Source organism: Hyalella azteca, unplaced genomic scaffold (genome assembly GCF_000764305.2).
Source record: "Hyalella azteca isolate HAZT.00-mixed unplaced genomic scaffold, Hazt_2.0.2 contig2099, whole genome shotgun sequence".
Lineage (NCBI taxonomy): Eukaryota > Metazoa > Arthropoda > Malacostraca > Amphipoda > Hyalellidae > Hyalella > Hyalella azteca.
Genome location: NW_025932386.1, coordinates 636,062 through 649,792, shown reverse-complemented (window position 1 = coordinate 649,792; position 13,731 = coordinate 636,062).

The window sequence follows — 13,731 nt, the reverse complement described above, 5'->3', positions numbered from 1 at the left end:
TCGGCTTCGTATAAGGAAAAAATTCGCTACTGACTGTAACAACGTGAATGTAAATCTCCCATTTAGCAAAGTACCAAACTGTCGCTATACCTACAACCTTTCAGAGTGATGGCCGTAAAAGGGAAACTCGTTGACCTGAAATGCTGTTGTAAAGTTCTTCAAGTTCGTTCAAGAATTTAGATGATGCGCACCGAAATTTTGCTTTGTTAAGTCGAAGTTTGCAGATAAGTTATCAGATATCCAGGAGATTTGGACTTCGTCGCAAAATCTTCCAGTTCCAAGAACCATGGCAATCTCAAGCTTCCAGGGGATTACATGGATCGCCAAAAACATATGTGTTAGCTCATACTCATTGAACTGAAACTACCAAAAGATTTCTGGATATTTCGGTGAGCTAGATAACGAATGTTGAACAGGATTAGGGTTAGAAGAGAATCACAAAACTAATGTAAATTATAGCGATCTAAATATCGAAAGTTTTTACGCTTGTTGAAAATATGTAGAGTTAAGTCACCCTGTCAAATAAGAATATAAATAAATTTTCATTGTAGCGAATAAAAGTTAATTTTGAATAAATAATATATGTTGTAAACGGAAATTGCGTAATGGAGGCCAATAAAATAATTGATTCTTTTGGCTCTACAAACGAAATAAATTAGCACTCTGAGGGGCTTCAGCTAAGTCTTGATTCGTAATAGGATTTGTCTGAAACATAAGAAGATCGTAAACTGCAACTCAATTAGACCTCTAGCAAATAGGTCAGATAAACCTAAAATAGTTAATTATATATATAACACATATTAACCGTAGTTTTTCTTCATAGGAACTAGGATTTCATATGGGGAATCCTATTATTAAATACATTTTTATGAATTCATAAGCAAATCTGCGGACTATATATCTATATTGAAGTCAAGTCTTTTAGGAAACACATTTCATGTTTGCTGAAAGTCATGAGAAGGACTTCGGGAACGACGATTGCAGCCGAAAAACATAATCCGAGAACATTAACGTCTTATAGCAAAACTTGCTGGCGAGGAATGCTTTAAACTTTTGGAGCGTGCAATGATAATTCTGGATCGACCTCAACTAGACCCGAGCTTGAGAGTTTTTTCATGGACCAAACCAAATACTTTTCTATAAATTATTAATGGAAATACATTGAAATGGCCCTGTGACTTCCCACTTGTGACCTTACGGAGAGAAAATTTAATCTAGTTCAGGAATGAATGTTCATCAGGAATGTTAAACCATATTCGTACTGACAAAAAAAATGGCAAGACGTAGATACAGATCTCCCTTTTCAAGAAATCTGAATTTAACTTCAACTTTTAAATAATAATTACCATCACCTTTCAGCATCAAAGTGTTTAGTTGGTCGAGTAAGATGCATCGCACGAACGCCCTACCACGAGCATACTCGTATGTATTGCAAGTGCAACAATAAAGATCATAAATACCGTCTATAGTATCGTACCGAAATGAAAGCAGCCGTGACGATATCTACAGACCAGCAGGAGTAGCTTTCGGTTTCTGATTTTTTCTTCCAGAAGGAAGGAAAAGCAAAGACTAGCGAAGTATCGAAAGAATGAGGTGGGGCGCACTGCGAAGACATTTGCTGGTTCAAAGCTAAGAACAAACAATGGATAAATCTAGTTCTGTTAATTAGACACCCTTAGTTGAATCGATATTTCAATTGAACGAAAAATGTTAAACTGGATGGATTATTTAAATGCCGAAATGAAAGAACTATTTTTGTGATCGTTTATTTTATATTGTATTTGCATATGCAAATGAGAAGACTTTACTTTGGGAACTATTGTTTATAAATTGCACAGACTTGCCAATCACTGAGTGTTGCATTTGATACTTTTTCTACTCGTCCTGCTTCCGCCACACAGTCTGATCGCAATAATAGATCGTCCTTCATAATCATTCCCCGGCTCAATCTCCAAGGGCTTATGGAGCTCTAGTTTCTTCGGTGATTGAGCCGCGAAATTCTACTTAGACGCATCGGGTTTAATATGTCAATGACCTCACTCGCTATCCCAGCCCCTGGATAGCGTCCTCCGATATAATCGTAAAGCTGCTTGTTCTGAGCTTTTGCGCTCTGAGCAAGCGGCGCTACTGAGGGCAGAGCAAGCGGCGCTACTGAGGGCAGAGCAAGCGGGGCTACTGAGGGCAGAGAAAGCGACGCTACTGAGGGCAGAGCAAGCGGCGCTACTGAGGGCAGAGCAAGCGACGCTACTGAGGGCAGAACAAGCGGCGCTACTGAGGGTAGAGCAAGCGGCTTTCTTGTTGCTGCGGTCACTGACCCTCAGGCAGCGCCCATAGCTCGCGTCTACTGCCATCTTTCAGGGTTAAGTAATGAACGGGGCAACGGTTCAGTATACAGGTGTGGTGAAGTGATGCGGCTTGCGTTGTAAAGTTCGTGAGGTGAAGTTCCATGAAGTGAAGTGATGAAGATTATGAGGCTGGTTTGTGTTAGCTGTGGCAGTATGACATGAGCGTGGCGCAATAGGGAGGATTAGGGAATGTCCGATGCCTGTTTCTTGCTAAATAAAAGAGAGTTGGTCCGTGAGAGCAAGGATCTCAGCAGTTTTTTATCGAATTTAAATGTAGAATTTATTCGATATATCTATGGAATGTAAATGAAATTGCTCAGTATTAAATAAAAGTAGTTTCTTAATTAAGCAAGTGCCAATTGTTATGTGACGCCAGTATGATGGGACCTACGTTGGTCTTCGAGTTCAATGAGTTAAAGATAATTAAAATTAAAATTTTCTTATTAAATTTGAACATCTGCGTAAATCTATGTACAGAACTTCGCTAACCAGAAACATTTTAATTTTTTTCATCATGTTTCTAATTACCTCCACAGTGCGAGCGTCAGAAGCATTGTTTAGACGTTGCAATTGAGCAACGAGAGCCTCATTGTGAGGCCTTGTTTGCAGCGCTGTTCACGAGCAAACGAAGCTTAACTGACAGACAGACAATGACTTGTCAGGGGCACAAGTATCCGTGTTGAACTCGCTTCAATATTATCCAGTCTATGAAGCTGACGTGAAAAGACCCCGCCCTTGAATAAGACTTCCAATTAAGCAAGTCTCATTTTCCTCGAAGCAATCTTTCAAAATCTTCTTTCAAAACAGGATCTCGACACGTTCAGTATCATAAATGCAACAATAGATGCGAGATAAAATTGTGGTAATTGGTTTTGCATCTTTGAGTCCCCCAAGGGCAGGGTTTTGCCCTTGCATAAAAGTTTAGATTGCATTGCATCAATTGTTTTGTGAAAAAATTTTGGTTCTGGGCACAGGTCATAACTTTGTTCTTCAGCTCTACGGTTTGGGAATTTTAAACTATTATAAAAGACATTGTCCCACGTTCTCACTCACAAATGTCACTAAATGTCACAAATGTCACAAATGTCGATTGGAATCAGAGAAAAATTATTGATACATCCTTTCCACATATGTATTGATGTCTTACAATAATTTCGCGTATAGATCTTCGATATGCGGACTTACACGCAACTAAGAATGCACACAAAAAGACTCTAGCTCTCAGTCAACGTCATAGGAGAGACAGATGTTTTACTCGTAGCCGCATTCATTCGGCTGATGCAACATCGTACATGCTTTTGCCGATTGGCAGTAAAGGATGCAATCAATCTTTCGTCACACATGATGCAGGAAGGACCGTTACTGTTGAACAGCAGGATCGTTGACTGTTGAACAGCAGTCAACGATCGTCTTGGTTCAAGGAACAATGGCCTGATCCTTGAGTTGATACTTCTCGTATCTGCCTAATACTCCTACAGTCTATACATAACGTCAGAAACTTAGTGTGAGTGTTTTTATTTGCTTGCTATTCATTGTATTTATTCCTCGATAATAATGAAATTTCGATAAAAACTACATCAGTTTCAATTAATATTCGTGATTCTGACACTGACCGTTGTAAAGTACAAAGAATTAAAAGCGAGAGAAAAGAGTCCTCATCGAGAAAATCCAATGCATCACACTCAAGATCCCATTCATCAAATTTCAGATTAGTCACGAATAATTCATTGAGCTCAATCATGACAAAGTTGTTCATAACCTTTTTATCCGCAAACAGATCATGCTTCTGATATTTTGTCTGTTAAGAAAAACCATGTACATTCATTGGAATGTTGGGATCACAGATCAATTCTTGTGTTATATATACTTGCACAACATATTATAGGGTGTTGCATATTTACGGTTATTTTTCTCGAAAAACTATTCATCATGCAGGTAGAAAATCAAAAGCATCTAAGTGCCATTAAATCATCGAATCATGATAGCAATCATGAAATACGATGAGTTTATGATGAGATGCAAGGTTGTAAATGAGTTTATGACTTTTCAAGAAAAATTAATCAGAAATTAATTGAAACTTTACGATTTCAATGAGTAGAAGAAAGAAATGATCTCATGGTCGAGAAAAAATTTTGGCTCGATCTTAATTTTGCTTATTTGCGTGGCCCTTTTGCTAGAATGCAAAATTTTTGCGTATGGCATCAATGATCGAATTTAAATAAACTTCAACCAACTTTATCGAATTAATTTTGAGGTATTATAGCTGACTTCTAATTCTCTTTATTAATTTGCATGCCTTTTGGATACGACTGAAAATCGAAAACTGTATAAAATCTGGCGGTAATTTGTTGCTATTTGATATAAAGAAACTATAACTTTCAACTTTAATTTGCGGCAATATATATTCAGTAAATATCTATACGTGAATATGAATAAGTTCAGCAAGCAATATTAAAAATTCACTCTAAATTCGAGAGTAATCTACTAATGAACTTCATTTTGTCCATTGAGATACACCAAAATATACTAGAAAGTTTCAATCGGCATATATCCTAATCACGCATGAGCCTTGTAACATAATTATACATTCTCATATTTCTATCTTCTTCATTTTTAGAATATTTAAGCAGTATATAAGGTGAAATTAACAGTGGCTTCTACCCTTAAAAAGCAACATGAAAAGATTTCTAGGGTATTTTGAGTGCACGACCTGCATTTAATTTGCAAGTCGTTTCCTCATTAATTCAATATGAATAATTAATAAATTTCATTTAATGAGTTTAATAAGAAGCTTTAATATATTGAGTATTATTAAATTATTACTCGACTTTATACTTTTTTTAATATTGAATCTGAACAGCTACAGACAAGAAATTGTAAGTCAGATCAAATAAATTCTCAATCAAAGCACTCAATTGTATGTAGAAAGAAAATAATTGTGTTAAAATACATTATTTGTTAGCCAAAAGATATTATTTGCAAGTCAGAAAAAATACTTGTACGTCAAATATTCGCTTTAGCGAACTAGCAATTAATGTGCAAATTTAGATTGAAAATTTTCACTTTTTTCTTGGATTTCTGACATTGTCATTGACTTCAAATCAATCAATTTTTATGACCGTGAAATAAAAATTTTAATTGATGTAGTTGGATTATTTTGAAGAAATTTGCGAAAAAATTGTTCTGTTTTCTTCGTTTTTAAGCTTCTTTAAAAGATTCTTCCCGGTTAAACAAAAAAAATCGTATCCAGGGTTCAACGGCGAGTCTTCAAACTCAATGCCATCTAATGACAGTATTTTCCTGGAACCTTATCATCTTCAACGATCCCGTTCCAATGATTTATTATGTCCTTTTGTATACATTTTACCAACAGACCTGAAGATGCGTCTGCAATTCACTGCGACAAAACTTCCATTCATTCGTTCTATTTCTGTGAATCCTTTTGAGGGATAATTTCTTCACAGTTTTTCGACGTCATTGAGTTCACGAATTTGTGTAAAGGTTTTACGAACATCGGACGACAAATATGAAGTTCCTTATTTCAAATATAAAGGGTATTTTGAGAAAGTGTCTTCGAGCTACTCTATTTTTTACCCTATTTTAAATTCCCTTAATTTAGGATTTTTTTAACCCATGAGATGTTACGGGTAACTTGTCGGCTTTAATACCCAAGGCCAATTTTAGAGGAACAAGTCAGCCTTATTCCGAAATACTTTACTATGCATAAAAATATTATCTCCTCAAAATTTACGACTTTCTGAAGAAACAAAAGCAGTTCCCATGTGATCAGCTGGTCTCATGTCGGCTGAAACCTCCCAAAGTTCAATCACAATCAAATGATGACATTTTTCCGGTTAGCATAAGAAAATAAAATTGAACAAAGTTTAGAATATCTGGAAAAATGAACAATTTCCAAACATTTGTTATGTCAGGGACTGGTATAAAGACTTATTTCTTCAAACAAAACTTCATAATACAATTGATGAAGCATTGAGTTTTTATCATGATATCTTTACCTACTAATTGGTGAACAAACTCTAATCTATTTGAAATCAATTGCAAGTCCGACAAGCTTTATTCAAACAGAACTCTGTGTGTTTATTCTGTAAAGTTGTTGAAAATCAGTCGTCAGCCATCCAGGTTTTATTCAGATAAGAAAATTCCAATATTAATTTCCTCGATATGTTGCAGTTAGAAAAGAACACCATTTTTGGCTTAACACGCGGGCAGAATCAATCCCGACGCCTGGGCCTCAATTGTGTTCCATGTGCGCAGGCTGGCAAATCCCGTCAGTTTGACTACCAAATCCTGTTTGGCTTCGGATTTGGTTTGTAATTCATTAATTAAGAAACTACAAGAACTTTCAGGAAATATGACTACACTCCTATAAAACATTTTAAAAATACTTAATACGTGATTTGAGGAACACTTGCCGTATTTAAGAAATTTCATGTAAATATTATGTTCTAATAAATATCATGTAGCCCATAATAGAGAAAGTCATAGAATGATTTTTTAATGTATTTACAAATAAATTAGTTACAAACAATACATTTAGGTAGTTTTCGGAGGGAAAAATTTGCATATATGTATGTATTTATTTAACGTTTTATTGCGTCCTGCGGAGTTTAAATGTTATCAAATTGCATCGTTTTTATTGATATTTTATTAATATTCACATTTACCTTCGACCCGAAGCACGACGTTACAGCTTGCAGTCATCATAAGTTTTCAATTCGAAACATCGCACATACTCGTTATAATAACGCTTGCTGTATCAACAACTGCTCAACTTTGTTTCAAGCCACGGAAGGTCAAAGGATACTTATCGGCATCAACTGAACGGGCAACGGCCGTTCCAATACGATTTTTCATTGAAATTTAATAATAACTTAAAATAATGTTTTGCGAATGTGTTTCAACAAACTATAACACATAACTCGTTTGCAAATATTTATGTTTTTGGAGAAGGAATTGTTCTCTAAAATATTTGTAATATTAAGTTTATTTTTGTTGACGACTCGAGAACGATCTGCCTATTGAAACATCCCTCAGCTCACCGCTATGCGATTCGCGCATTAATTTATGTGCTATTCAGCAGGTATTGAAAAGCCGGCCAGATTGCAAATGCGTAATCATTTCCAGCAGAGATTTGGTTCAGGGAACCAATTTCCCTTTAATGTTCCTTTAAATAATAAATAATTATTGGTATGTTGTCATTGAAATAATGTGAGGTCGGGCGCTAGTACGTGTTAAAGATCATTATTTATTTAAATAAGTTGTTTCGCAATTAGGATCTTAAAAATGTACGCATGAAAATTTTAGCGCTTTGGAATTATGTTTATTTCCTATAAAATGTGTCTGAATTGATGTGATAAATGAGAGAGGAATCTAAGTACATTTCCTCGCATTTATTTCTTATGAATACTCAACTTTACATGGATGAACTTTAAATTTAGAAAATTTAACGATAGCTCAGCATGATTTTTCATTGTACTCCACAATCATCATTAAGCAATTCGCACAAATGGTAACCACAATTACCGCGCGGAACTCTGATAGAAAATACACGAAATTTCATGTTGCCTTCTATTTACGGCTCATTATTATTATTTGTAGCTGATTGCAGGTTCGAGGGTTTCTTTCTTCCGATCACGGCACTTAATAAACTGCAATCCGCAATGCAGCGCGTGTCGGATTTGACTCCTAGAAGACGACTGCGTTCGTCATCAACAGCGGACCTCGATCTCATCGTACCATCTACGCGTATATCTACCGTCGGTGACAGAGCGTTCCCGGTCGCCGCCACCAGAACCTGGACCAGTCTGCCGGCTTCCGTAACATCGGCTCATTCGTTGCAGGTGTTACGTCGCCTAAAGACGGAACTATTTCGTAGAGCCTAGGAATCAAGTGCTTAGAAATTTTTATCCGTTCTCATCCTTACTCTGATCTATTTATTTTTCGCTTGCTATTAAATTTGAGTGTAACGTGCTCTAGAAGTTCGTTTGAACCGGATTAGCGTCGTAGCGATTAGCAGCGTATAATAATAATATTAATATTACTTTCAAATAAATTCTATGTCGAATTCTTTCAAGGTGATTTAAATATAAACGATGTGTACTTGAAATCGTTCGTGCCCGTACGAAAAACTTGAGCAACCGATTTTAAATCTAATTCAAGACTGAATTATAGAAGATAACTACTTAACTACTTAAGACATAACTACTCGACTATTCATCAACTCATGAATGTAAAATTTGATATTTCACTCGAAATTTATATTCCAACTATTATCCTAGCAGGACACTTCACAACAGAACTTCGCGGTGTCACGGGGATATAAGTAACAAACAGTAAAACACATGCAACTTCAGCTCTTAAACTCTGATGGATCAGAATCTAGGAAGATTTGATGCAACGTGACCCAAAAAATTTATTCAGATCACTGAAAATTAAATCTCTTGATCAGATTATACATGAGCGCGGCTTCTCCATGACGAACAGACATCTCATGACGAACAGACAACGGGCAGCGTTATTGTCATGTGAGCGAAACGGCCCGTAATTTCTAAGTTTATAGCAGTCATCTATGATTTTGTGTGTGCTGTAAAAAAATAATGTACATTTCATGGATTTTCAACCATAGAACACATAATTGTCAGATCCATAAATCGGAAGCCTTTACGTGCAATTTGGAAGTAGATTCTAACGTGCATTTAAAGAAAGTAATTCTTATGTACGAGTTATCAGGTGCTGCTATTGCATTGTGTAAATGTCCCGAACTGCGATAAAAAATCAGAATAGTTTGTTTGCTCTCGCTTTTGGTTCATACCTGAAGATAAACATGCGAATGTAAAAGATGCCTAACGCTAATTCATTAATTTTACATATAAATATATAATATATATAAATAAAATATATATATATATAATCTATATATATATAAATTAATTAGATATAATTCATTAATGACGTGATATATACTTCAAAATGGTACACAGCGAAATTTCCAATGAATTGGTTGTTTCTGAACGATACAGTACCCTCGCTGCATCGCGCTTTACCTACCGCGGCTTCACTTCATCGCGAAGTTTCAAGAAAATGTAATGATAAAAATCATCAATTATTGCAAACCATTATTATATGAAACATTAATGAGGAGAATCATTTGCGAATCTTCCCGGGTTCGCTGGTTTCTGATGAAATCGGTCGGCTGATTTAAACAGAACTCGATTGCAAGTTGGAAAGGTATTTAAACACATAAGCCAATTAAATCTTACGAAGCAATTAAAATATCAATACTTTAATAAGTGCTATCTGTCGAACAATTTCCCATCGTGGATCTCACCAATCGCTGGCGAGATCAGGAACGATAACGCCTGCAATAGGTGAGGGATTAGTAAGCATCACAGAGGACAATAATATTGAAAAGATGTTAATAGCAGCAAGCGATTTAGTTTTGTTTTCGGGTATCAATCATATCTTTGGCATGGAGTTGATGCTGCGATGAAGCATGTTCTTGTCTAGCTAACGAACGCTGATAGAAAAAAAATCGAGCTATGTCGCATAGACCAGAACCCTTATGGAGTGCTGTTTTAATTACGCAAGCAATGGAACCTTTTTTTTTTTTTGAGATCTGCCACACGATTATACAGCTCAAGCCCGCATCATTTTTGAAGGAAAAAACAGTCGTAATTTGGTCGTTCCACGCTACGAGAGTTTAATGATAAACGCACGGGGGTTGAAGGACTTTTCCCATTACCAGTTTTGGCTTTCAGAAAAGATTACAAAGCAGTTTATGCGTGAGTTAAAAATGGCGCTCCATGCTAATAGTGGCGATTAAACTAAGCTCGTTTGTAAGTGAGTTTGGCTCTAGTTAGGAGTTCGATAGTAATTTGACGAGTTTTTAATGAGTGAGTAGGGAACGAAATCGATTACGATCGGACCAATTACCAGAACTAATTTGGGTGGTCGAGGTCGACGTAATTCCAGGCATCCAAGATTTTTTTCCAGTCCAAGGCTAAATAGAAATTTTTTATTTGCCCATCGTTGACTGATGATCAATCTTTGCAGGCAAACATGAATTCATACGATAATTTGTGTCAATTCTATAAAGACTATTTTCATGTATACCATAGCCATAGTGGTCAAAATGTACCATAACTGGCAAGAATAGTTTAAGACTTAACTACTCGACTATCCAAATTAAACTCGGCTCGAATATCGTTTTCCCGATAGCCTGAATTGTTCACTGATAAATATTCTGTATTTTCTCTGTTAGCATACTCGCATTGTGAAGTCATAACCTCCAATTCCTGGGTTTGGAAAAAAATGCCAATACATGTCCAGTATTACAGATATTCACTCCATCATCCTTGTGTAGTGAACTGTCGATTCGATCAATCGATAGTTACGTACAACAGACGTATTGCTATAGCCGATTTCATGCAAGTCCAATAAATCGGCTTCATCGTGAAATTTCTTCGTGGGAGTTTATTTGTGAGGGTAATCCGTGCTTGCTGCTAGTGCATGGGCAATATTCTCGCTGCATTTACTGAATTTGAACAATCAGCGGTGGAAAGAGACCGCGATAATCCCTAAACTATCGCGGGTATTACGTTCTAGACCTCTGTCACTCCAGGTGAAATCCGTGTTGGGGAACTTATCAACTTATATTGATTATTTATATTGTTTATTTTACTCTTACTGACGGTCGAGTTGAGCGGGCAGTTTAATTAAATCAGCCGATCGACTTCCTCAGAAACCCGCGAATAAGCGAAGATGCGCGAATGATTTTCTTCTTTAATATTTCTTGAAAACCCGCATTGACTCGTAGTGAAGCCGTAGGTGAAGCGCGATGTAGCGATCGATTATTGTGTATGCAGAGCAAAATTTGGAAGGATTATTGTTTGGTCAAATTGAAACCGGCATCAATAATTTAACTGAGAGGATGGACACACTTGGCTTTCGAGCAATAGAATTGGACAAGCCACAAACCCTGCGGAGACAAATTAGATCAGACATATACTCAGCTCGATGAATTGAGTATATGTCTGATCTAATTTGTGTAGATTTGTCTGATTCAATCGCTCGTGTAGTTGGTGAATGTCGAAATGCATGACGGTCAACTAAGTTACAGATAACATAACATAACATATTGATCTCGGCGCCGAAGTGTAGGCATGATGTGGCCTGTCGCCGATTCTTTTCCTTTTCGTGCCTTGTTCACAGAAGATCTAAAATTGTGTCATTTGACCGGATCTTATCATGATTGACGATAGTTTAAAAATAGCTACTCGACTTCCACCGGGTTCGATATGGTGCTAGGCATTTCAAATCTGAACATATATTTTCCCATAGCTTTATCTAGTCTGTTCTTGAACGCCTTCATACTTTGAGTGTCAACTATGTTGGCGCTCCAACATACATACATCATATAGGCCATTTTTACTGTATGCTTTAATATGGTACTATGACTTCCATTTTTCAAACAATTCATATCCTCTTGCTCTGGAAGATCTATATTGAACACTTGATCCTCAGCGAGTGGTAGACTAATTTTTTTAGAAAATAGTCAAGTTCTGGCATTGGCAATTTAGTGAATGAACGCAGTCGGAAACGAAGCTCTTTTGACTATGCAACACGCCGTATTAGTCACCATTGAAAATGAGCTGTGACATTAAGATTATTCTACAATCGTCACTCCCAGGCTGATAGTGAGACATAAGGTGCTCAAAAACTGTCACTTTTGAGAGAAAAAGCTGTCCTGCAGGATCAGGTGTGGACCAAGCTCAAACTTTTGAAGTATATTATAACTTGAAAATTAAATGTTTAATTTAAAAAGCTGAACAGGAATTCGCGTAAATTATCAGTACTCTCCGTTTATGTAAAACATTTAGTTTTAGAAGCGTTAATGATAACTTTAGGTTGAAATATAGCTTTCATGGCTAGGTTTACAGCAGTTGGATTTACTCCCTATTTTTTACGTCAAGCATAAATGAAAATATTTCTGTTTTTATTATGATTGGCGGATTTAACCTTACCCGAAGAAATTGAGCAGAAAACTTCAGGGTGGCGCAGTGGTTACAGTTCAGAGTACCGAGATTGGAGCTGAGAGGCGCGGGTTCTATGCTAGCTCTGTGCGCCAGTTGTCAGAATCGGCGAGACCGGCTGGCGGTTAAGCAATGCAAAATTGGAGCAGTGAGTGCGAGACCTCGACAAGCTGTAAACATTCTGCAATGTTAATAATCGGCGACAGGCCTATGGCCTAATAAACGTTAAAACCGCTATTATTTTATTAAAACTTCTATGAAAAATTACGATTCACTTCGATTTTTGCAGATGATCATATCGACGTGGGATGCACTCAATAAATTGGTTATGGGAAGAAAAAAGTTGGAAGAACGAATAAATATAGTGGAGGGGGCTTCAACTTTTTATACATGATATAATTGATATTTTAACATATATTGCTCAAAATATTACGCTGTCACTTCACTACTAAGTACTCACTGGGAGAGTATTTGGTCCATCGTATGCAATGTTTAATTTTCGCCCTTCTATAAACCAACCGAGCGACTCATTTTTATAAGAAAAAATCCGAGACAAAAACATCAAGGACGTGAAGCTCTTCAGTTGAGAGCATGTCTTCCCTCAAGCTCACACCACGACGAAAAGCTCACGTCCTAGTCCTCTCCGGTGCACGGATGAGAGGCGACTGGAGTGCCGCTCAAGCAGCCCCGGCCTGAACCTTGGTTTGGTGGGCGTCGCAAAGGATTCAGCGCCGTGGTGATATAATTCGTCCATGGCAACAGCGGAGACGGCTGAGAGGCTCATTATTTCTGCATATCATGACCGTTGTATATGAAAACTTCTATTTACTCTTAATTATATGCGATTCAGAATGAAGGTAACTTTTTAATTCCAGTCGCTTCCAATTCCATATAAGAACATTGGTCGTTGTTCGTGCTCACAAAAAGTTGAACTAGGCCATTTCGTTGGTTTTGAAGAATCCTTAAAAAATTTATCACCACCAGCTTTGCATGAACTATAACAAAACCCCAGGAACTTTCGGAGAAAAAACGTGATAACGTTCGGAAGCCGTGAACTATCAGATCCAAGGTCAAGCCTAATTCAAGGTTGATGCGTCGAAAAATTTTTCTTTATTTCTGAATTTGCAATGCGGTCTAGGATGGAGTTAACGAGCTTTAAAATAGCAGGTCGTCAATTATAGTTTCCGCCAATGACATTAGCGATCACGTAATTAAACGAGAACGCATTGCGCATTCGCCGTCCAATTGCACATTTGTAATGACCAAATCCTGAGTCTGTCGAGCTTGGCAAATATGGTAACGTGCGTCTTATTATGAGGATAGCAGTAGTTAGT